The following is a 25,700-nucleotide window of genomic DNA, read 5'->3' as shown; positions in this document are numbered from 1 at the left end:
TGGTGATGTCATAATCGAGGAATATTGTATTTGCTGTGTTTCCCTTAGTTTTGGTTTGTAATCCGAATTTGTTTTTTCGTCAATCGATTTATGAATTTCAAACAGCGGTATACTACTGTTGTCTTTATATATAAAGCAACTAAATGATTAAGAATGCATGATATAAATTACAAAAATATATATTTTACGTAAGTCAGTGTGGTCACACAAGACACATGCAGAACAGCATGTAGGCGTAACAAAATAATAAATATCCCCGAAAAAACGATATAACGAACACATTACGACGGTCCAATCAATCTGGAACTTTGTTGAACTCGCGTCAATAAAACCATGCACTGAAGCTCTGGGTAAATCGATAATAACATCAAAGTTACATTATAAGACAGGATAAGAAATATACTAGATATTCTAAAGCGCCTGCTCAGCTTAGTCTGTGTGCATATTTAACAAAAGACACTTTCAATCATTGTAGACGAGGAGTCAGGCGACAATTTGGAATATGTTACAGTTATTGTAAATTTTGTTTTGCTGATAATTTTTGCAATAACTCCTATAAGTAGTTTTCTGACAGTTTTGACGTATATGGATATAAGTAGACCTCAACTTTTTTTTTTTTTTTTTGCTAGTCAGATTTTTATTACCCTTTTTATGCACTAAAAATACCAAAGATATGTGGTTTTTACATCTGAGAAAAAATACGTGTTGGCTTGTGAAATTGGGAAACAGTGATGTTTTTTTGTTATATATTTATGAAGAAGAATAACACATTCTACAATTGACAAAATGCATACAGCGTTCGAAAATTGTTAAAAGATATTTTCTTCATCGCGCATTTGGACAGGTACATTGAATTACAAATAAAGTCGAACACTATTTTTCACTGCGACATATTTTTTATTGTTTGAACATGAGGCCCAGTATCGAAGTTTTTTTTATTAACAAGTTATTTAACCAGAAACCTTTATTTGTTAGAACATTCTTAAATAATTGATGAACCAAAATGTACTCATCATTATGTAAACAACCGTTCTGTAATTACAACAGTGTGTTACCTCTCGAATTACACATCTCTGCATATATGATACCGTATAGCGGGTTATTTTCGCGGGTGTAAAATTTCGCGTTTTTCATTGAATAAGGTATACGAAAAATTTTGGCGGTTATTATTTTGGCGGACTCAACATTTTTAACATTACCTTTGCATGTACACTTTTAAATTGACGGAATTTATTTTGTCGATTTTGTTCTATCCGCGAAAATAAGCGAAAATTTACACCCCGCGAAAATAACCCGCTATACGGTATATAGAAACAAATATTGCAAAATACACAATATACAAATGTATAGACCTTTATCATGTTTATCAATGTTTCTTCGTTGTTCAAGTGGTTTAAAAGAAGAAATTTAACTTATCCATATTACAAAATGTGACCAATTACATATAGTTGTATTATGATATTACTAAGGTGTGTCTTTTACTATGATAGGTAACGTTAGCTGGAACTACGTAATGAACTGATAATAGTCTTTTCATTTAATATTCTTTATCAGATATTTCCATTGAAGAAATAACATAGTTGTAGACATTTCATCTATGCATTACCGCCAAGCAAAACCCAATTTAGCAACTTATTTAACAGAATGATGATAGCGAAATAGTTGTCAATAGTTATTTATGGCAGTAATAAAAACAATGAATCATTGAAGCGTCCAGTAATTCCTAAGTAAAAGTAAGATATATGTTATTACGGAAATTACAAAGAATTTTTCCAATTAGAACAATACAAAACTGATATCAGCCCTGTTTTTTTCTCCATCCGACTAGAAATTAATGTCTAAATGAATGTTCATATAACTTGCTTCAGATTATGCTGGTAATTTCAATAGAAGAATGTTATGAAATGATTCTACGTTAGAGTTAGGGTGATGTGGCATCTTACATTAATGTACACGTAAATCATGATAGGTAAAGCAAACTCTTGAATGTCGTTATAAGTTTGATAAATATTCTCAAAATGCAAGAAGCGCCTGTCAATCATCCACTTTTGACATTTCAATTTTCATAAAAGATTAAAAGTGGTAGAATATGGAACACAATTGAACTTTTTGGAAAGAATAATAAAACCCGGTTTTGTCTATTTTCTTGAACATACGAATATTTTACGCATACGTGTATTATTATAAACCATATGCATACAGTGTCCGCGTAATTAGTTACAAAAAATGTATCACTATGAACATTGAAACGGTTTACCTAGAATTCTGTTAGTTCTACATGGACAACCATTTTAGCTGTCCATAAAAAGTTTACAAAATAAATTCTGAGCTATTTAATCTTATGATAATCAGAGTAACATAATTGATAATAAAAAAAAATACAAAAAAATACGATGAATTACCCAGAGAATTTTACTCAAAAAGTAGAGTTAGAGTTAACACATATATACATGATATTTTTTATATGTATATGTCCTGAAGAACAACGATTCGTCAACAGCAGAGATAACTTCGAGAAATATATGTAGTAGTTTGGGTGCGATAGTGACGATTTCTACTCCGATGAACGATGATCTTTTCTCTAATGTGCGATAGTTCATAGTAATCAATGTGCTATCTTTTCCATCTCTATCTACGTTATTTGGCCTTATTCACTTTTTATGTTCAGAGGGTCAATAATGAGTCTTTTGTAGACGAACGCTCATCTGAAGCAAATACAAAGTTTCAATCCTGGTATCTATAATGAGGAGAGCTGTATTTTGCAAAACTTTTAGGATTTTTTCCACAATGGTTTTCAACTTCGTATTCTATTTAGCCTTTTCAATTTATTTCTTATTTGGGCTCACTGATGAGTTTTGTCAACGAAACACGCATCCTGCGCAAATACCAAATTTCGATCCTGGTATCTATGATAAGTTTATTTAGTCGTATTTTGTACAATTTTTCTAATTTTCAATGCTGTTTAATTTGAATTTGGCTTGAATTTCTAAAAACAAAATATTAGAGTGCTATAGTCGGATGATTTTTAATATACCATGAAATTTATGCACATTGGAGACTTTTATAACTTGTCACACAGTGCAGGCGGATTTGCAACGATGTCTTGGATATATGGTTAAAATTCCGCAGAGGAAAATACATTTACCGATTTAGCCTTAGCAATTTTACAAATCTTGTTTGTAACTATTTTATGAATGACCTAATTTTATACGAAGTACAATTGAATTGTGGTGTATGAACTTATAATCATGAATCATCCTTTGAAGAATTTTTTGTGAGAAATTTTCCGAACAGACGCATGTCCATATACAATAAATATTACTACAATATATATCTTTACTTTAGGTGTTTTATGCATATAAGCCCTGACAAAACAGTTGATTAGCAAGTTTTCATCTAATGCATACCAATATATGTCGTGTGATGTTTTACAACCCTAAATAGATTTCAACTTGAGTTCACGAGGAATGTCATTAATCGACAAATAAAAGGTCTAATTGATAAAATGAATTTGGTCGAGCGGTTTTGGGCACTACCCACAGTGCAGTTGAGTTACCACGAATGAGTTCTTAGATCCTGCGTAAGAAATGGATATAGTATCTCTTTTTATATATTAGATTATTTAAAGTTATTTCAAAAGCTGAAACCTCAATAACAATTATGGTAAAAACAGTCAACATGGTTAACGATCGGTGTTTTTTCCTAGCATTTTCAGTAATTTTACAATTTCTAAACAGTAATATCTTACAAAATCTTAGATTGATTTTCAACATACAATAATAAGTTAATACAATGATGTGTTAATACAATGATGTGTTAATACAATGATGTGTTAATACAATGATGTGTTAATACAATGATGTGTTAATACAATGATGTGTTAATACAATGATGTGTTAATACAATGATGTGTTAATATAATGATGTGTGAATACAATGATGTGTTAATACAATGATGTGTGAATACAATGATGTGTTAATACAATGATGTGTTAATATAATGATGTGTTAAGTTTTGTATGTTGAGACCTTAAAATTTAAAACTAGATTTAAAAACTGCTAAAAAAACATTTCAAAGAACTCCAGGTTACCTGTAAGAGAACAGTATTTGTTGACACAAGCTGTTATGACACGCACACACTCATAAAATGGAAAACAACTATATAGATTATCCGTAGACTAAAACGATATTGCGTTCAACTTTTTTAATACATTTTTACTATTTATCAATGACTTACCAAAATATGTAACTTGCAATGCAAGACTTTTAACAGATTGCTTGTAATACAGAATGTAAATAATAATTCTGATGCACAATTACATCAAACGATTTTTCTAGTTAAGTAGCATAGACATCATAGGAACAGAACCAACAAATGAATTTTAAATCATCCGATTTCAGCTGGTTAGATGCATGCTGGGTGAAGCTGGTTTGTCTATAGCTAGGGTTATCTTTTTTCTTAATAACATAATAATATAATATAACATAAAAAAAAGATAAATATAAAACAAACATCAAAGATATCAGGCTTATATTTTGAACGTCTGGCGCGCGTTTCATGTCCAAAGCTAATAAGGTGACGGTATCACCGTAAGAAATATTAAAAAGAAAGTGATTTTTGACATAAAAGTGTTAGGCATAAACATATTGTTACAGTAATTTTTTAAACACAACTGTTATAAAGTTTTTATAATCGGAAAAGCTGGAGTTTAACTAATTGTACAATAAAGTTTGTTCTTACGCTATGTAAAAATGTGAAAAATACCATTAAACGGAAAAAAAAATAAAGTTAATCTTCCAACATCAATTACAAATGTAGTTGTAAACATTTGATCAAAAGATCTACTGTTGATGTGAGAAATCCCTGGTCAATTGTATCATTATTAATTAAATAAGTTTTGTGTTGTAAAATTATCTGTTATTTGTTTTGTAATTGTTTCTGATTGCGTATGACACTCAGGGGAGATTTATAACACGTACACGAGTATTTATTTGAACTGCGGTACTGTGAATCCAACTGGTTAACAATTTTATCTCCGTCTCATTTCGAAACTTTTTAAAAAATTAACTATAAGTCAATTTGAATATTAAAACAATCAAAAAATCTAAAACATTTTTTATAACAACAAGTGAAACCTAAACTTTTCATAGACTAGTTTTTCAAATGAGCTTTAGTTAAATTTCATTAATCTCGGTATCATTCAATATCTTGCTACTGATACTATCTACACTAACGGTTTATAGATCATTTGGCTGAGATTGGTTGGTAATTCAAAGGAGAAGACTATAGCAAATGCAAATCATAAACCAGTCGATGAACAAACTCATTAAACGATTTCAGTCTCATATGTTGGTAAGCAAGAACGTGTTTCGTCTATATAAGTCACACCAGTGGTACTCGAAACAACACACTTGTCAGTTAGAAGGCCAAAACAAATACGAAAATATAAAAACCGAAATTTCTGAAAAGTTTATTTTACCTACTACAGCTAAGACAATATATTAGTTGATAGAAACCCTTTAGTGTACATGTACAATATTAGGTCAAAGGCTGAAAATATGAACTTTTTTGTATGAGGCTGAGAAACTCATATTATCTTTTCATTTCCCAACCGATTGTGAAAAAAACTGTTCTCTTCACTAGTGAAATAACTATTCTCTGCAAATTATTGGTCAACATTCAGTTATTTTCTTGGTTTCTTCTGAATGTCCTACTGTGACGTCATGAAACAGACTACCATGTCTGATAATGTCACATACATTGTTTAAAGAACACCAATTTCTGCAAATCTTTGGAAACGAAAGATAAACATCATTTGGGTCCACTCGTGTATTATGATATTTCTCAATTCTCAACAGTTAAATTTAAATGATTTAAAAAGGTCGGCAATATCGTAACAAACTTGTTGCAGTACTAGTTTGTCAAACGAAATGTCAGGTCTTTTCCATTGTTTTCGATCTGGTTCATGATGAGTGTATTATACGAAAGGAATGTATTATAATAATCAGATATGAAGTTGTATCACTTATTATACAATGGAATGAATTCCGTTCAATAACTATTGACAAAGTATAATCAAAACACGTTTGTTTCAGTTTTTGAAAGTCTAAATGATTTTGTTCTTCTGATTGAAAACTTTACCTTAGTATAGCTACCACCAAACACAGATTTCATTCCACGTACAAATCGTTTATTAAATGCACAGAATAAAATAAAGTTCATTGATAAGTTACATAGAAGAAGAATATTGCTGATCTGACGAAGTGTTTGATAATGTGATTGAGAAATATGCAGAAGACGAGTAAAATCTCCAATCGTTGATGGTAAGATTGCTATAATAGACATCATTACAATACTAATGAGGGTTATTGTGAATCGTCTCTGATCAATTTGCCATTCCTTCTCTTTGTTATTCCGGATATCATATTCCTTTCTAATAACCCTCGCTCTTTGAACAGCACATATCAGATACGTGTTAGTCAACGTGAAGATAACTAATGGTAAAACATGAAAAAGAGCAATACATGTTATATCATAAATTCTATAATTTGTAGACGATCGAAATTCGGTTGGGTAAATACGGTGTTGTCCCTCTGTGTATACGATTCTGTAACATAGAAATCGTGGAATTGTAATTAGAAAAGTTGAGATCAATATTAATATGATTCTCCCTTTAGCTTTCTTCAAGGAAAATTGAGCACGAGCCCACAAAGGAGCTTTTACATAGAGCAATCTATCTATTGACATTCCAACAGTTAACCAAACGCTTGACGCAGTTAGGGAGTTGACAATCGGAAAGAAAAAGTATGCATCAAAGAACTTCCATCCATACAAGTTAGACTTTCTAGAAACTGTGAGATGTACAAAAGACAACAGTAATGCAAGCATATCAGTTAATGCTAGTGCTTTCAGATACAGATATGGCGAATCATTTAGAGCTCCTTTGTATAATATAATTAAGTTCAGAATATTTCCAACGACGCCAAATACACATAGCGTTGGACCAATATAATTTTCACATATAATTGATACCATGTTCGTGCCATCGTCTGATTGGTTTGTAAACTGACTATGCACTACTGTTCCGTTCAGTGGTATCGTCTCCATAGTTGCTAAAGTGACATTCATTTTATCTGAAATTGACAATATATTTTGAAATTAAAACTAGATCATACAGATCGTTATATACTAAAATTTAATCCGAACCGATACTGAGATTCTATATAACAGTTATCCCCCTTCTGTTTTGACAAATGTGAAATGATATTTAACTTTTAAACCATAGGTGATACAGACCTAGGGTCTTTTGATTTGAGGTCGTTGGTCTACATAAAAAAAAATTAAGTCAAAGTCAACGGTAAAATTCATGGTAAAAAGTAAAATCACAAAAATACTGAACTCAGAGGAAAATCAATTTGGAAAGTCCATAATCACATGGCAAAATCAAAAAACAAAACGCATCAAAAACGAATGGACAAGAACTGTCATATTCCTGACTTGGTACAGGCATTTTCAAATGTAGAAAATGGTGGATTAAACCTGGTTCTATAGCGCTAACCCTCTCACTTTAATAACAGTCTCATCAAATTCCGTTACATTTACATGATGCGTTAAATAAACAGTCACAATCAATAAAATAGTCAAAATATGGGAACATCAGTCATCATCGTATAACAATTTAACAGGACACAACAACATCTACTATCTACGAACACATGGATTGATTTGAGTGTCTGACGTCAGAAAAATTATATACGTCACATAAATTTGTCGTTCAATGTGCATACAATAGTTATCCAAAGTACCTGGATTATAAACAATTTTAAATTTTACATAGGCAATGAGCGCAGACAGGGTTAAAAAATCAAAAGTATGTAAGAATAAATTACAGAAATCAAACTAGTCCAAAAGTTATACATAGAATTTATGAGAATCCAAAACTTTTAAAAGGAACAATTTAACAGGACACAAAAACCTATCCACGAACTTAAGATTTTAAATTTAAGATGCATTGTTTGAAAGGTGTGCATAAGACATCAATTGACACATAACTGTCTTAACTAAGTCAGGTATACGCCTTTAAAGGCAACCAGTAGAATTCTTTAACTTCACTTTTTGCTATATAAATTATTTTTTCGTACTAAATAATTAAAAGTTTAGTGCCTGTGATGAACGCATCTATCCCATCTAACTTGAATTAAAGCATACGACGGATACAGTTAAGTGTGTCACATATCATTGAGAAGCTTAATGTTTCCTTAACAATACAACGTGATTAAAACGTGTAGCTGATGTAAAAAATCGCCATATAGTGTTAGGTACCACCTTTGTAGGAGAATAGGATACTAAAATTTTCAAATTTCAGAGTTGTGCATTAGTTTAAACAATTTTTAAATATCTATTTTACACTATATTTACTTTAGATTTATTTTAACCAATATAATTCTGAATGTTAATCATTTGATGAGGACTTTAAAGTTGTTTAAATATTTTTTTTATCTAAACTATGTCCATAGAACGCGGATGCCCAATTCGCACCATCATTTTCTATGTTCAGTGGAAGCATGTGTACTTGGTTTTAAATTGATTGGACTTCAACTTTAACTTCTTTAAAAACTTTAACCTGAAGCTGGACAGACCGACAAACGAACGAACGGACAGACGACTGCACAGACCAGAAAACATAATGCTCATAACTAGGTATTGCATTGGAAAACCTGTAGGGATTTTTACAGGATATGAGTCGAGAAATAAAGTTATAGCTGTTAAAGACACAGCTTTATTCGAAGCAACGGTGTATATGCTTCAATTTTCGTTACATGAAACAGTTTATAATCTTTCGAAAATTGGAGGTCAGGAAGTTTTTTCCTATAAATGCAAATTGATGGTTTGTGTGTTGCCATTATAACTGTTAATGTAAATAGCAAAAGGTGCTGTCAAATTTCCGATGCCATAACTCACTAACATGCTCAAACAAATTATACAGAACTATTTTTGTATTTTGTGGATAAGAGTCACTCATCAAATACATGAAAAATATAAAGATCTTCAGATAGTTTAACTCGTGCCGTTTTATTTTTGTTCAGATAATGAGCTGGTCGTTCCTTCAAAGAAAGTAATAATTATTCTAAATAAATAATATATATGGTCTTAATACTCATAAAATACTCATATGGGGTGAACATATTCAATTCTCAGAGCTATCAAAAGCAGGATGCATCAAGTATGTTACAAGTTAAAAAGACTGTGTTATAACATTATAATGGAAATTGTAGTCTGCAGTAATATTTCTATATTTGAATATGTTATCGTATAAACGCTAATTCTTTTACTTCTTGCATTTCATACTAAAGTTAAGCTTAACTTGTGTATTTGTGTTCAAGACTCCGGCATATTGATAAATTATGTTACTGATCATAGTTGTTCAGGTTTTCCACTTTCAATGAAATTAATCGTTACACACTTAACGAGCTGTTACATGCAATTCTCGCATTAAACGCTAGGTCATTTTTTTAAACAATCTTTTTATTTAATTATCATGTTTTGCTGGAATTTAATTACTCATTAACAATGGATTTTAAAAGGAAACTAATGCTCAACTCTACAGCATATCACTCAAAAAGACAGTAGACAGTTTTGAAGATTTATGTTACTGTCTCTTATTCGGTTAATGTATAATGTCATCTATTTAGATAACTTTATTATATTAAAAATGATTAGGGGAAATGTATCAACAGTGTGTATTGTACGAAAGCCTATTAGGGTCACACAAAACATCCATTTATCTCGTACTATCTCGTAATTATGATAAAACTATCGCGTAATTACGTGATAATAATCGCGTAATAACGAGGTAATTATCGCGTAATAGCCAGAAAACAATCGCGTAATTACGGGATAATCATCGCGTAATTACGAGAAAACTATGAATTCATTACGAGGAAACTATCAAGTAATTACGAGATCAAATTTGTATCTCGTAATTACGAGATAATCATCCCATATTTTCAAGAAAACTTAACTTTCTCGTAAAACCTAGCGCGTAATTACGAGAAAATGATAGCGTAATTACGAGAAAACTATCAAGTTACTACGAGATCAGATTTGTATCTCGTAGTTATGCGATAACCATCGCGTAATTACGAGAAAACTATCAAGTCATTACGAAAAAAATATCAATTAATTACGAGATCAGATTTGTATCTCGTAATTACGAAATAATCATCGCGTTAACACGAGAAAATTATCGTGTAATTAACAGAAAACCTTTAATTATGCGATAATCATTGTTTTATCTCATAATAAATATGATAAATATCGTGTAATTATGAGATAGTTTTTTTCGGAACTACGCGTTAGTTTTCTCACATTTTCGCAATAGTTTTCTCGTAATTACGAGATATTTGTCTCGTAATTACAAGATACATATATTTTTTGGTGACCCTTATAGGCTTTCGTAGTATTCCTATCACCGAATAGTTCATTGAATATAGTAAGAGATTTCTTATTATTGTTTCTTCGCCAAAAAAAGCTAAATATGAAACCAATGCATAGTCGAAAATCTTCATATTTTCTAACCTATGCGTAAAAAGAAACTATCTGTTGATTCCAGTTGATAATAAGGACACAACAATTACCTTTTTGTGTTCAATGTCATTCTCACTATTGGGTCGATGAACTAAACAACATTTCAATTCGATTTAAAACAAAATTGATTTTTATTTTAAATTCGAATGACTCTTTAAAAGGTTTTCAAGGAGCCATATATCCTAAACGTGTTGTACATGAGTACTATCTTGTCCTTTTTATTATATATATATATTACTTGTTGTTAATAATAGTAATGAATAGTATTTATTTTTAAGCCAGTGTGGTAAACAATATTTCTATAAAACAAATTATACTGAACCGGAAGCAATACTATTTGAAATATAGTACGGTCAAATTACGGCTAAGAATAAGATCAAGTTTACATTTGCACAAAATTAAACCGATCTGTCTTTGAATCGATCTAAACAGTACGCCGTAAAGCTATGTTCCTACTGCCGATCAGATCAACTCGATTACACCGATTGCTCAAATTTCCACGTCCAAGCTTAACTAAAATCTCGATTGAGCCTGTAAATGACTTTTACCCGACCGCTAGCGGATGGTGGCATTTAGTCTTACCCATGTCCATTCGTACGCAAATCAGTCCCAAAAGATAGTTTCCAAACTCTTACTTTGGTTTGCCTCAACCAAATGTTAGGAAACTTATACAAACTTCTTAATAATATATAAAATTCGAACTTGCATGGCGTTATTTTTACCGTTCTTGGGTGAAGGCCCTTTAAAACGGCAAATGAGACGGATTAATATAAGCAAATTTTGTTTGTTATTGAATCCTATTTATTTTATGTATCAGAGTTGTATACTATGCCTTGATTTATCTGATTCAGAACACAATATTGTTTAAACTATTATAGTAACGTAATATGCAGTCGCGAGTATATTTTTAATATCAGTGTCCCATGAACATATTCTCCATTTATTTGGTTACCATTCAGTAGTTCACAGAAGGTTTGTAAGAAAAATCATACATTCAAGATATCTTCATAGAAATAGCGTAGTGGGCAAGGTGATAAATTCTCCTGAGATATTTGTGACGGAGGTTGAACGTAAAAGGCAACCAAGAAAACGTAGACAGCAACATGCGCCGAGAAATATAGATAAGGCAGTGACTGATGGATACGGCGATCACTATAAGCAGTATGAGAAACTGTTACAGAATCTACACTCATAAAAACAAAATGGTTATAATATCTTCATTGAAATGAACGCTGATACATAATTGTTATGGAAGTTTTCAAACCGTGTATCTATTTACGCACGACTATAATTTCACCTAAATGAAAGCAAGCTAAATTGAAATGATTCATCTGAATGAAAGCGAGGTAAAATTATAGTATCATATATTGCAGGAATGACATTTATAATTTTTTCAACTATTGCATTTATCAGAGGATGCTTAGCGCCTGGACTGAAATTGGCTGTCACCCTTCACAAATGGCGTCTTTTATGCAGAGCTGACCAAGTATTAATTTGTCGTAGCTAAAACACCACCATCTTGTTAATTCCGAAAGTTTTTGAAGCTGTAATACATGAGTACTCCAAAGAGATTACAACATCTGTCGGGACATCCGAACAGTGGCAACAGTTGCCTATGACTTCCAAGCTAAGTGGAACTTTCCTAATGAATGTGGAGTAATTGATGGCAAGCACCTGCATTGCCCAAAGGACTCTGTTACACTCAACTACTAATGATTTTTCTCAATCACACTACTGGGTCACTGTTTGTAGAAGTGCGTCCAACGTTCAACTTTTCAACAATATTGAACTGAGGACTTTGATTGAGGAAAACACTAATTGCAAAGCGATAAGAAGAACACTCATATCTCCTGATTGAAAAGGATGCATTCCAATTGAGAATCTGCATGAAGCCATATTTTAGAAGTTACCAACCCTTGACTATCTTAAGCGCTATTAAAATTATCCAGCAGGTTAAGTTGAGTGGCAAGAGAGTATGTTTTTGTTCGCCGGTGATATTTAGCTACTTGTAGTTTCATAGTAAAACTTTGAACTACAGATGTTTAAGTATGTCATCTTGTTCTCGTGTGTTATACAATATTTGGTCTAACAAAATTAGTCTAAAAAAACGTGTATTTGTTGTTTTTGTTGTTGCAAAGTTTGAATTGTGTTATGTGAACTGCTGTTTTCTACGACATCCGCTATTCAAATGTCGTTAAAACGACATCTATAAGTCGTAATTTCGACATAACATGTCATTATATCGACATCGCTGTGTTGTAATTTCGACATAACATGTCGTAATTTCGACATTGCATGTCGTAATAATGACATCACTATATTGTAATTTAACGACATCGCTATATATATAAAGGAATATGTATTATGATTACCAAGAGACTTAATGACAATAGTCAGCTATAAAAGAGGGACGAAAGATACCAGAGGGAGAGTCCTCAAAATGAAAGCTTTAACAATGTAATTCAAACGAGTTAAAATAACGGTTTTAATAATGTACAAACGAAGACCGTAAAACGAATATGTAACTCAGCAAAAAATGACAACCACTGCATTACAGACTCCCGACCGATATGTGATAATATATATAGTTTGACTTTTCACTTTTTGAAGCGATAGAAATTTCAAAATGGTCGCCAGTAAAGGTAAAGTTTGAAGCGCAAACAAATTCATTTTTTTGGTACATTATTGAAATCGTTTTTTTTCTCGTTTAAATTAAATTGTTAAACATCTGTCATCTGGCATTATGATAACATATAGCTGTTAATTTTTGTGTCATTTAGTCTCTTGGCAATCATAATACATGGGGGGGGGGGGGGGGGGGGGGGGGCTTGATTGTTTCTTTGGTATATTTGGCATTTTTATTTGAAAGAGTATGGGCGATAAGGCCCTTATTTGGCCCAAAATTACTGCAAATTTAAAAGTTATTTTACATATTCTTAAATAACTGAAAGCTTGACTTAGTTATAAGGTACTAAGAAGAACAAAACAAATTTGACAACGAAAAAGTTACCATGCCAACAAATCATGACTTAATTTGCATATTATGTTAAATTTCGTGATTTTGCTTGTTTTTTCATAAAATTTTAAGTATATTTTAGATTGAAGAAGTATGTACGCACCCAAGAAACAACTTTGCATTTGGTGAAATTATGTCAATAGTAATAATAAAGCTTCTGTTAAAATATTTTGTTGTTTCGTGGCTGCGCAGGATGTTTCTACAACTGTAATAAAGATAGAAAAATGCATAAATTCTGTATTTTTTCATCGTTTTTGTGAAAACAGTACATATTATGCTAATTTGAAATGGTAATCAAACTAGACCCTAATGCAAAAGTACAACACGGAGGAATTTTTGCGGAGTTTTTAACGATAAAAAGATTAACTAATGTGGTGTAACAACGGGAGATTTGAAAAATTACTTTTAGAGGATCGGGTCTGTAATAATTGAAATGATGTTTAGGAAGATGAAGCCTATGTTATTTGATCATGTCCTTCATATGAGGATTTTAGAACTTAGTAAAATATTTGATGAAGCAACACATGTTAATATTAAATCCTTTATATGAAGATTTTAGAAAAAAAAGTCGATGTAGAACCACGTTCTAATATTGATTTTATGCCTTTTGATGATAAACGGAAATAAGTGGGTTTTTTTTAAAAGATATTAATATGATTCTTAGCTGTGCCGAAGCCTGTTATCTTATTTTGAAAAGACAGAGAACTGTTTTATACTGTTGAAATAATGTTCTTATAAATACGTATTTTAAAAAAAGGATTTTTCACATTGTTTTATTTTTTATAATTCTGTTCAGAATGGCTCTCTTTTTATATCTATATATTTTTACACTTAAGCTAATGTATTATATAATATTAAGAGATGTAATGAGACTAAAACAAACTATTAAATTGAAATGAAATATAATGTATCCATGTCTACGGATTTGCGCTGTTATGAAATTCTGTGATCAGTTTGTATTCTAGGTTAGATCATTTACTATTCTGTTACGCCGTTCCTCAATTTATATAGTTCGTTTGATTATATTCTTAATAACTTTATGTGTTCCAGTCTGGGAGGATTATCATCTTTAACCTTATAAGAACGTTAAAACATCGTATCATCGCTATCTTTCCCTCTCTCACACGTATCCGTTACAGGAAAACTGCAAGGTCATTACGATCACGAGGAACTTTTCGTCGAGACGCCATCTTGGACACAATTCGTGGCTAACCACAGAGTGAATTAATTATATAACATCGAATTTAAGGTGGTACCCAACACTTTCACTAAAATTAATTTGGCTCGTTTAATTTTCATAAAATTTTGACAAAGTATTTACTCTGACCCTTTAACAAAAATATAGAAATGTCAAAAATTTTGAACCAACCGTTTTGTCAGAAAAATTACACTGGTTATATAGCAGTTTGACAAACACCAATTTTGATCATTGAGAAGCTTAATATTCCTTTTACAACACAACGTAATTCAAACATTTAGCTGACTTTACAGAGTTATCTCCCTGTAGTGTTAGGTACCACCTTAAAGCCTTCAAATTGCCTTTCGTATAATTGAATCTTTTTCTCCGAGTAATACTGGAAATGTAACCTTTCTTGAAAGTACAACATTTTCTCGGATTCAACGGACTGTGCTATTTTGGACATTTCATACACTAGAAACATTAAACATTGTAAAATTGTATTTTATTTGTTTTTCAGCTTTTTACCATTTGTTTGATTGGTTTGATAATAAATTATCAGCACCTGGTAGTCTTGTTGCTTGAGCCCAATCGTCGGTTAAACTTAATGATCAGGCCATTACATTTACCTTAGTTACAATTCGGTAGAAACTTTATTTTATGTATTTGTGGCTAAGATTTTAACAAGAAGCAATCGTGTATCAATCGTAGAATGATTGACAGCCCTTAAGACATTTGAATTTATTAAGGAATTCCGGGACTTCCTTGCATCCCCTTAGTACCATAAACTTATCTATTCGTGTAACTCGAAAACATCTTATTTTTTTATCTTTTGATAAGAACTCTTTGCACCAACTTCATCAATTATTTGATCAATTCAAATAAAGATCGGTTCAATTTGTACATGTAAAAGGGTACCCCATTTACACTTGTAAAAGTGATCGATCTTTCATTAGATCTATCTAAAAAAAAAAAAAACGATCTTCAATCTGACTTAAAAAAAACACTTTCCCTTTTACAAGGACCGATTGCGAAAGATCTAATGTATTTTTACTAGAGCCTACGATTAAATTGTCATCAAGTTTCAGTATTAAGGGAGCTACCATTTGATTTTTATGGGGGGGGGGGGGGGGGGGGGGGGGGGGTCTGAGGATGAAATTTTTTGTCCTGCCTTGCATTTTAATACGACCGCAAATTTTCAAAAAAAATTCGTCGTATATTGCTATCACGTTGGCGTCGTCGTCTGCGTCGTCGTCGTCGTTGTCGTTGTCGTCGTCGTCGTCGTCGTCCGAATACTTTTAGTTTTCGCACTCTAACTTTAGTAAAAGTGAATAGAAATCTATGAAATTTTAATGCAAGGTTTATGAGCACAAAAGGAAGGTTGGTATTGATTTTGGAAGTTTTGGTCCCAACATTTCAGGAATAAGGGGCCAACAAGGGCCCAAATAAGCATTTTCTTGGTTTTCGCGCTATAACTTTAGTTTAAGTTAATGGAAATCTATGAAATTTTGACACAAGGTTTATGACCACAAAAGAAAGGTTAGGATTGATTTTGGGAGTTTTGGTTTCAACAGTTTAGGAATTAGGGGCCAAAAAAGGGCCCAAATAAGAATTATTCTTGGTTTTCGCACAATAACTTTAGTTTAAGTTAATAGAAATCAATGAAATTGAAACACAATGTTTATGACCATAAAAGAAATGTTGGTATGGATTTTGGGAGTTAAGGTCCCAACAGTTTAGGAATTAGGGGCCAAAAAGGGACCCAAATAAGCATTGTTCTTGGTTTTCGCACCATAACTTTAGTATAAGTAAATAGAAATCTATGAAATTTAAACACAAGGTTTATGACCATAAAAGGAAGGTTGGTATTGATTTTGGGAGTTTTGGTCCTAACAGTTTAGGAAAAAGGGGCCCAAAGGGTCCAAAATTAAACTTTGTTTGATTTCATCAAGAATTGAATAATTGGGGTTCTTTGATATGCGGAACTGTGTATGTAGATTCTTAATTTTTGGTCCTATTTTCAAATTGGCCTACATTAAGGTCCAAAGGGTCCAAAATTAAACTTAGTTTGATTTTTTCAAAAAATTAATCGGTTGGGTTCTTCGATATGCTGAATCTAAAAATGTATTTAGATTCTTGATTATTGGCCCAGTTTTCAAGTTGGTCCAAATCGGGGTCCAAAATTAAACTTTGTTTGATTTCATTAAAAATTGAATAAATGGGGTTCTTTGATATGCCAAATATAACTGTGTATGTAGATTCTTCATTTTTGGTCCTGTTTTCAAATTGGTCTACATTAAAGTCCAAAGGGTCCAAAATTAAACTTAGTTTGATTTTAACAAAAATTGAAATCTTGGGGTTCTTTGATATGCTGAATCCAAACATGTATTTAGATTTTTGATTATGGGCCCAGTTTTCAAGTTGGTCCAAATCAGGATCTAAAATATTATATTAAGTATTGTGCAATAGCAAGTCTTTTCAATTGCACAGTATTGCACAATGGCAAGAAATATATAATTGCACAATATTGTGAAATAGCAATATTTTTTTTTAATTAGAGTTATCTTTCTTTGTCCAGAATAGTAAGCAAGAAATATACAATTGCACAATATTGTGAAATAGTAATATTTTTTTTAATTGGAGTTATCTTTCTTTGTCCAGAATCAACTCAAATCTTTGTTATATACAATGTATATTCACTTTTTACTACCAACTGATAAATTAAAATAATCTTTACCATTCAGTGATAACAAGCAATTTTTTTACATCTTAATATCTTATGATGTATTTAAATTAGTAGTTATTGTTGCAAACTCCATTAGAAATTTAATTGAGATAAATTTGGAATAAGGGAAAGGGGGTGTGATTAAAAAAAATGGGTTCAATTTTCTCATTTGAAATGAAATTTCATAAATAAAATGAAATTTCTTCAAACATTTTTTGAGAGGATTAATTTTCAACAGCATAGTGAATTGCTCTAAGAGAAAACAAAAATTATAAGTTCATTAGAACACATTCATTCTGTGTCAGAAACCTATGCTGTGTCAACTATTTAATCACAATCCAAATTTAGATCTGAATCTAGCTTGAATGTTGTGTCCATACTTGCCCCAACCGTTCAGGGTTCAACCTCTGCGGTCGTATAAAGCTACGCCCCTGCGGAGCATCTGTTTTTTTTAGTTGTAATCTCTGTCCGGCATTTTTATTTTCATTCTATCCGGTCCTTCCTGTTTTGTTTTTTTAGTTTATTCTGACTTTATTTACATAAATTGTCATCCTGACTTTTTTTTTTGGAAAGTGTCTCATCCTGCCTTTTTTTTTTTTTAACTCAAAACTCCTGTCCTGCCTATTTTTTTCAAATTTCATCCTAGCCCCCCCCCCCCCCCCCCCCCAATATAAATCAAATGGTAGCTCCCTAAGATGACCTTTAAATGTCATACTCATATGTAGTATAACGTAATCAGAGATCAATATTTTAATTAGATTGATTCTTAAATAAAGCTTTACTTGTATGCAACAGTAATAAATTGTTATAAGATGGATTGAGATTGGTTAATGTAAGGAAAGAGGTTTTACTGCAGTTTCAATATTCAATGATGGCATGTTCACGTATTACTTAGATACGAAATAGAGCTTTGGAAATGAAATGTATTCCGACAACATATACATGTACATAAATTGTTTATTTATTCACATATTCTATAAATTTACGCATCTTCGACAAATATCATATTGATTGGAATCTGCAAATCAATCTTCATTGATAACAACACGTATGATGTACAATCTGCTTCAAACTATTTTATATACCTACAGATGTTTATATATAAGTTCACTAAGCAGATCAGCGGGAGGTCCTCAAATAAAATTTAACTAAAGAAAAAGATTCTTCTACCCACGAGGTTCCTTCTTATTTTATTGCTGTATTCTAATTTAATCAAGTCTTTTATCTTTATATAACAGATGACTAGTTAATATAACGTAGTTGAATGCGTACATCATATGTTTAAAGCATTTTGTAACCAAGTCGTATCAGTTTAAATTATCCACAAAAAATTGAAAGACTTTTTGCTTGAATATAAGGTAAAGTTGGAAATGACATTTTTGATTAAAAAAAATCTATAATTTTGTGTCATATATTTTAGTGACTCAATGAAAAGGTTTAACAGTTTCACCCCCACCCTTTCTTATAAAAAACCTAATTTATACCCTTAATGTACCAACTATCAATATGTAGTACATGTACAACTGATATTCTGTTTAAAATGTCCGTAAGAATAATAATAACAAAAATAACAAACTCCAAGAAAAATTCAAGACGGAAAGTCCCTCGAACGAATGAAAACAACTGACATATTACTTTATTCTTTTTCGTTATACATCAAAATTCTGATTTTTTTATTTAAAATTCATTTAAAAAAGCACCATGTGTACTGATTGACAGAATTATTTTTGGGTAGATTTCTATAACAAGAAAACTATGCACAACATTCAACAGCAGTTTCATTAAGAATTCAATAAATAAGGTAAAAGTATATTATATGTGTTATAAAGGAACACCACGATTCAAAAAAGAAAAATTAACAATAGGGTATAAAAAAAATCGATAAATTTGATTTCCCCTTTCCATATTGTACAATATATATCCCCATTCAATATAAAAATGAGGAGATATTCTATTTCTTTACTTTAAAATTATTGTAATATTTAGGTACTTGAATTTTACAGTACTAGTACTTGATTTGTACTAAATATTTTGGTACAGAAATAATACAATATTCCATGTTTAAAAATCATAATTTTAAGAGGTTTGAAATAGAAAAACTTATAAAATGCTGAAAATGTATCGGCAGTAACCAAAAATCTGTAGTACCTAAATTTCAAGTACAAATAAAGTACTATAAAATACAGGTACCTAAATATTACAATAATTTTAAAGTAACAAAATAGTACTGAATATTAAAAGTAAATTTCCAGTCCTACAGATTTTTAGTACAGAAATAGTACCTATGCAAAAGTAGCTGTGTAGTATATTAAAAATTATTTGTCACCATACAGCGTTTAAGAATAAGCGAAACCGATACCGCATAAAAGTGCTAGAATTAACAACTTTAAAACAAAAAAAACAAGAAAGCAAACCACTGGAATGATGAGCAAAACTATAAACGAAAAAAACCCACCTAAATATGATAAACAGCAACCGTTGCTGAAACGATAACCTTTCGATTACGGGCTTCTTAATTGGGACAGGCGCGTACAGTGTGTGGCGAGTTTAAACATGTTTGAGAGCGCGCTAACCCTCAACCGAACCTGGAAAAGTTGTGTTCTGTTACAACATAAGAACAAATTATAAAAATCAGTTAAAAGGGCTCAGATAAATACAAAGCACAAAAATAACTAATAAAAGAAATCAAAGTTCATATTTGAAAGTACTAGAAGTTGCTGAAATCCATTCACGATCTTAACATTGCACTTCATTGGTAATTCTATGTTCAATGATGGTTTAGTGGAATTTTGTAATATGGCTACTGTAAATGTTCTTCCGAACTATCCAATTGTAGCATATGTTTATATTCTGTAAATGGCCACACAGACAAAGAGGCTTGCATTTTCATTATTAGTTGTTAGTGGCTTTGAACTAGCTGGCAGTAACTGCAAGTTCTCTCAGATCTGTACTTTGTGTCTTTTTATTGTTAGGATATACAAGTACCCGGCCACGTCCACTCTGTGTACTTTTTCTATTTGTATCCATCTGATGCCTTTTTCAACTGATTTGTATAATTCATTCTTCTGTTATTCTGTTCCACCACCGTCACAGGTTAGGGGAGGGTTGGGATCTCCATTACATGTTTAGCCCCGCCACATTCCGTGTGTATGTGCCTGTCCAAAGTCAGTAACCTGCATTTCAGTGGTTGTCGTTAACTTTGTTGATATGTTACATATTTGTTTTTCGTAATTTTTTGCACATAAATTAGGCTGTTAGTTTTACATTTGTCATGTCGGGACTGTTTATACATTTTGTAACTGACTATGCGGTATGGGCTTTACTCATTGTTCACCATAGAAAACCATGAAAAAACGTTGATGACGTCACGGTCACATGACTAAATTATGTTTATGGGCTCATAACAAAATAACGTCAGCCAATCAGGAGACGCGTTACATCCAAAATTAAATAATATATATATATACAGCCCAACTTTTACGAATTGACGTATTTTATTCACCGAAAGCGTAGCTTTGATTGGATTTAAGATGTTAATGATTAAGGCGTGGCTATATATGTATTTTTTGTAATTAAAGGGTCATGAAACATACCAAGGGTTGAAATTAACTGTATTTTTCCTATAAATCATGGTTAAAAGACCAGAGAGCGATGTATGTGTTATAGAAGCTACCACCCTACTCCCACCCAATCCCCCGAGCCGATGAGAGCGACTTGTGTTATTTAAAATTCAATGCAGTTGAGGTGATGAATATGTTTTCCGCTTACAGCTGGAAATCAAAGAATTGATTTTAGATTTCATGAACCATGCTGCTCCATTTGTTTAAAAATCATGGTCACTGAGGAGGGTGGACTCAACAACTGCATGATAGATACATGTACATATAAATTATGTATATAATGTTTTGTTTTTTCTTTTTTTCTGTATGATGTATTGTAAAATTATTATGTTGATTTATCATGTATGCCTTCAACTCATATGAGTAAACTTGACATGTGCATTCATTCAATAAACTATATTATTTTAATAAACACCGGACGCTTCTGACTATTAATTTAAACTACATGTATGCTATGCTTTAGATACCTTAAAATTTCCTTCTAAGAAAAAAACCAATCAAGTAAATATTTTGAAAACCATCTTAGTAATCGCAGTGACTGATAATCAGTAAATATGAACTTCTTTTAGTGTCATGTTACATGAATATACAGCTAACTTATGCTCTAATTACAATTGGTAATTATTAAGTTTTTTTCTTTTTTTCTAGTAATTTATATAGGTCCGACCTAGTAATTTAAATATAAACTAAATAATAAAAGGGTATTACCTTCATTAAGAATTTTAGTTTAATCCCAAACAAAATCCTAGAACCAAACGTAAAAAAAGAGATATCTGGTTACTGACACGTACCAAATTGATACTTGACTTAAGTCTAATCCTATCATTGGCTTAATAATAGCACAAAGTTCCCAGCGAATAATGGTGGGCGTGAACGTTCTATAGTCACTGTGTTGTTTTAAAAGAATTCAATGCAAAACTGCGAAACCCATTTGAATCATTGTCAAAATAGTCAATAGTTCTGTCAATTATCATCAATTATTGAATTACCAGAGAAAACATAACGAACACTTTATCTTGTATTTTATAAATCAAAGTTATTTGAAATGTAAGTGATGTTTTCTCTTTAACAAAATTACACTTGTTCAGATGTAAATCTTCAAACAAAGATTTTTTGCATCACTATTAACATATGCTATGATCTGCTATGACCTAGCACATACAAGAAATTGTTAATTTAACATAATAATTATCATTTGCAGTTAAATGAAAACGTGTGCTTACTCAAATTCCTACTTGCATATAAACGATTCCTTAAAATCTATCAAGTGTTCCTAATTATGGAATTCAGAGTGTTTCACGTACTGTGGCCCATTTAGACGAAAGAATAATCAAACTTGTTGGCTTCAGAATACATAATAAAAGCTCTTTACCATCTTTTTGACATTGGGCTAGATGTAATACTTTGTCAACAGATAGGGTGAATTATAAAGTATCTGGTCCGAGAACACAATTAATTCGTAGTGCATTTCTTTTAGAACATAAAGGAAAATTAAAAAAATCCCACCTGCGCTTTCTCAATGAAATTTTTACAGTGTGTTGTACTACTTTTGGGACAAATTATATCAAAATTATAGAAAACTTCATCGCCTCTAACTCAAAATATGGACAATTTTGTGTTTAGGGTGTCTTGAAATCTTTTGACAGCTTCCGAAGTGCTAATTTTTAACCTTTTTCAGCTGGACCAAATCACTACTTTCCTGTAAAATTCTGGACCCAAATTTTTTTACAGTGTAATTTCACCCCCCTACTTAAAATTTGAGGCATTAAACATGGAGAAATAAATTTGGAAGGGGTATAAAAATTATTGGCAAGTAACCCACTGTTAACACTAGGGACTATATTCGTGGTCTCGGACCATCTGGGCGTTTGGAAATGCCATTGATAAAAAGAAAAAAATCTGGTGTTATAGAATTATGACAAAATTTAGAGAATGTAATGTAGATTTATACACTAATTTAGATATAATGACTATAATGTGTTGCAGAACAAAAACTAAGGATTTTCTTACCCCAGGAGTAGATTACCTTAGCCACATTTGGCACAACTTTTTGGAATCCTCAATGCTCTTCAACTTTGTATTTATTTGGCTTTTTAACTATTTTGATCTGAGCGTCACTGATGAGTCTTATGTAGACGAAACGCGCGTCTGGCGTATAAAATTATAATCCTGGTACTTTTGATTACTCTTATTACGCAGTTAGAAGATATTTTATTTAAAAATTATAAGGAAAATTGGCATAATCACTGGTGGTAAGCGGATGGTCGTAACGTAAAATTACGGTTAGCCAAAAATTGGGGACAACTCCAGCGATAAGTTTTTCTTTTCCAAAGTTTGTGCAGTTAAAAGGTTCATTTGAGACAAATAGCTTGGGTTATACATATTTATCGTGAGAGCGCGGATATTTAAATGGAATGTGATCATTCGAATTTTCGTAAATAGTCATTAAAACATTCCGAAATCCGAACAAGTTATCTAATGACGGTAAGTATATATATCCTTTCAAAAGTACTGATTGTTTTGATGTGGTTCCCCAGACCTACTTTTAAAAGAAATAGGTTAGCGTACTTTATTTGGCATTTTTAATGTTTTTTGGATTCGAGCGTCACTGATGAGTCTTTGTAGACGAAACACGCGTCTGGCGTATATACAAAGATTAGTCCTGGTATCTATGATGAGTTTATTTACTACTACTGGGTCGATGCCACTGCTGGTGGAGATTTATTTCCCCGAGGGTATCACCAGCCCAGTAGTCGGCACTTTTGTGCTGACATGAATTATCATTGATATGGTTATATTTATAAATTAACTGTTAACAAAATTTAGAATTTTTGAAATACTAAGGCTTTTAACAAAATTTAGAATTTTTGAAATACTAAGGCTTTTAACAAAATTTAGAATTTTTGAAATACTAAGGCTTTTCTACCTCAGACATAGTGAGCCAAGGCTCCGTGTTGAAGGCCGTACTTTAACCTATAATGGTTTTCTTTTTAAATTGTTCTTTGGATGGAGAGTTGTCACATTGGCACTCACACCACATCTTCCTATATCTATAGTTACCTTAGCTGTATTTGGCAAAACTTTTAGGAATTTTGGTCCTCAATGCTCTTCAACTTCGTACTTTATTTGGCATTTTTAACTTGTTTTGGATTCGAGCGTCACTGATGAGTCATTTGTAGACGAAACGCGCGTCTGGCGTATATACAAAATTTAGTCCTGGTATCTATGAAGTCATAACAGATAGAGGGAATCGCCTGTATCCCTGCATTACTAACGTTCATCAAGCGTCTTAGTGATCATCATTGTACAGGATAAACCAGAAGTAATGGTTGTTCTGTAGGTCCTGAATGACAATTCCCTAATGACAGCAGTGCTGATTGTCAATTTTGAGAATTCTATTTGCCGAATAATTCGTTCAATATAGAATTATAGTTTTCCAACCACTCGCTAAACATTGGAATGGAAGTGACGACCCCCCTAAACGCACAAATGACGTTCACTGAAGACCAGAGTTTTTGACGGAAATCATCGAACTCGAAAGTTGTCTGTAAGGTAGATATTATGGTATTCCCCGAATAAACAGAATATGTAATAAATGTTCTTCAAATACTATCGAAGATGAGGCTCATTTTCTATTTGATTGCAACAAATTTGAAGATGATAGAAATTGTATGTTAGCTAGTATTGGAAAATACAATTCTTATTTTAATCATACGAGCAGTTAAAACAAATTATCTGGTTGTTTGGTGTTGATAATGTTGATTTACTTGAAATAATATGTAATTTTATATACAAACATATTCCTTAATAGTGAAGATTAGTTAAAGGAAATCTATATATACATTTGATTGGACATAGAAAATATATTCAAATGAATATCACAAACATTCTAGCCGATTAAAAGAAAAAAAGAATTAATTCAATGTTCAAATTTATTCAAATGTTCTCTTATAGCCTTGAGTCATCGCCCCTGGTATCAACTGCACTCAAGTTACTTATGATGCTTCCTTGTTTGCCTTTGATACAGGTAGGAAAGAGACATTTACACACATTTTATATGCCTATGGTCCATAAGCTAACGCTCCCTGGTGTCAGCTGCGTTTAGGAAACCATAACACTTTCCTATGTGATGTTCAAAACAATTGTGGTGCGGTCGTGGAAAAATCAGGTCGTAGTAGAAGCAAAGTGAGAGCACAGTAAGGTCGTGGTAAGATCGCAAAGGTCGTTGTACTATCGTACCAACAGCGTACTAGCGAAAACACGCAATTTCAGTCGGGGAGACTGTGCTACCATCTCACAGCGACTTTACTACGACCTTACTGCGACCATCACTTTCTTACTGAGACCCAAACACGCTTCCACTACGACAAATACTATAGCACGTTTATACCACGCTTTCCAAGACCATACTTACTACAATTTTTGCACGCACATGCCGTCCTCATCACGTTGAACTTACGACCCGACTACGATCATCATACTCATTGTCATTGTCCTATAAAATTTATAAAAGCTATCCAGATCTTGTTTGTCTGTATGTAATTTGGACCTCTTGTCCTTTATCTCAAACGGC

The sequence above is a fragment of the Mytilus trossulus genome, chromosome 7, assembly GCF_036588685.1.
Source record: "Mytilus trossulus isolate FHL-02 chromosome 7, PNRI_Mtr1.1.1.hap1, whole genome shotgun sequence".
NCBI classification, from domain to species: Eukaryota; Metazoa; Mollusca; class Bivalvia; order Mytilida; family Mytilidae; genus Mytilus; species Mytilus trossulus.
Note: the sequence above shows the minus strand (reverse complement) of the source record.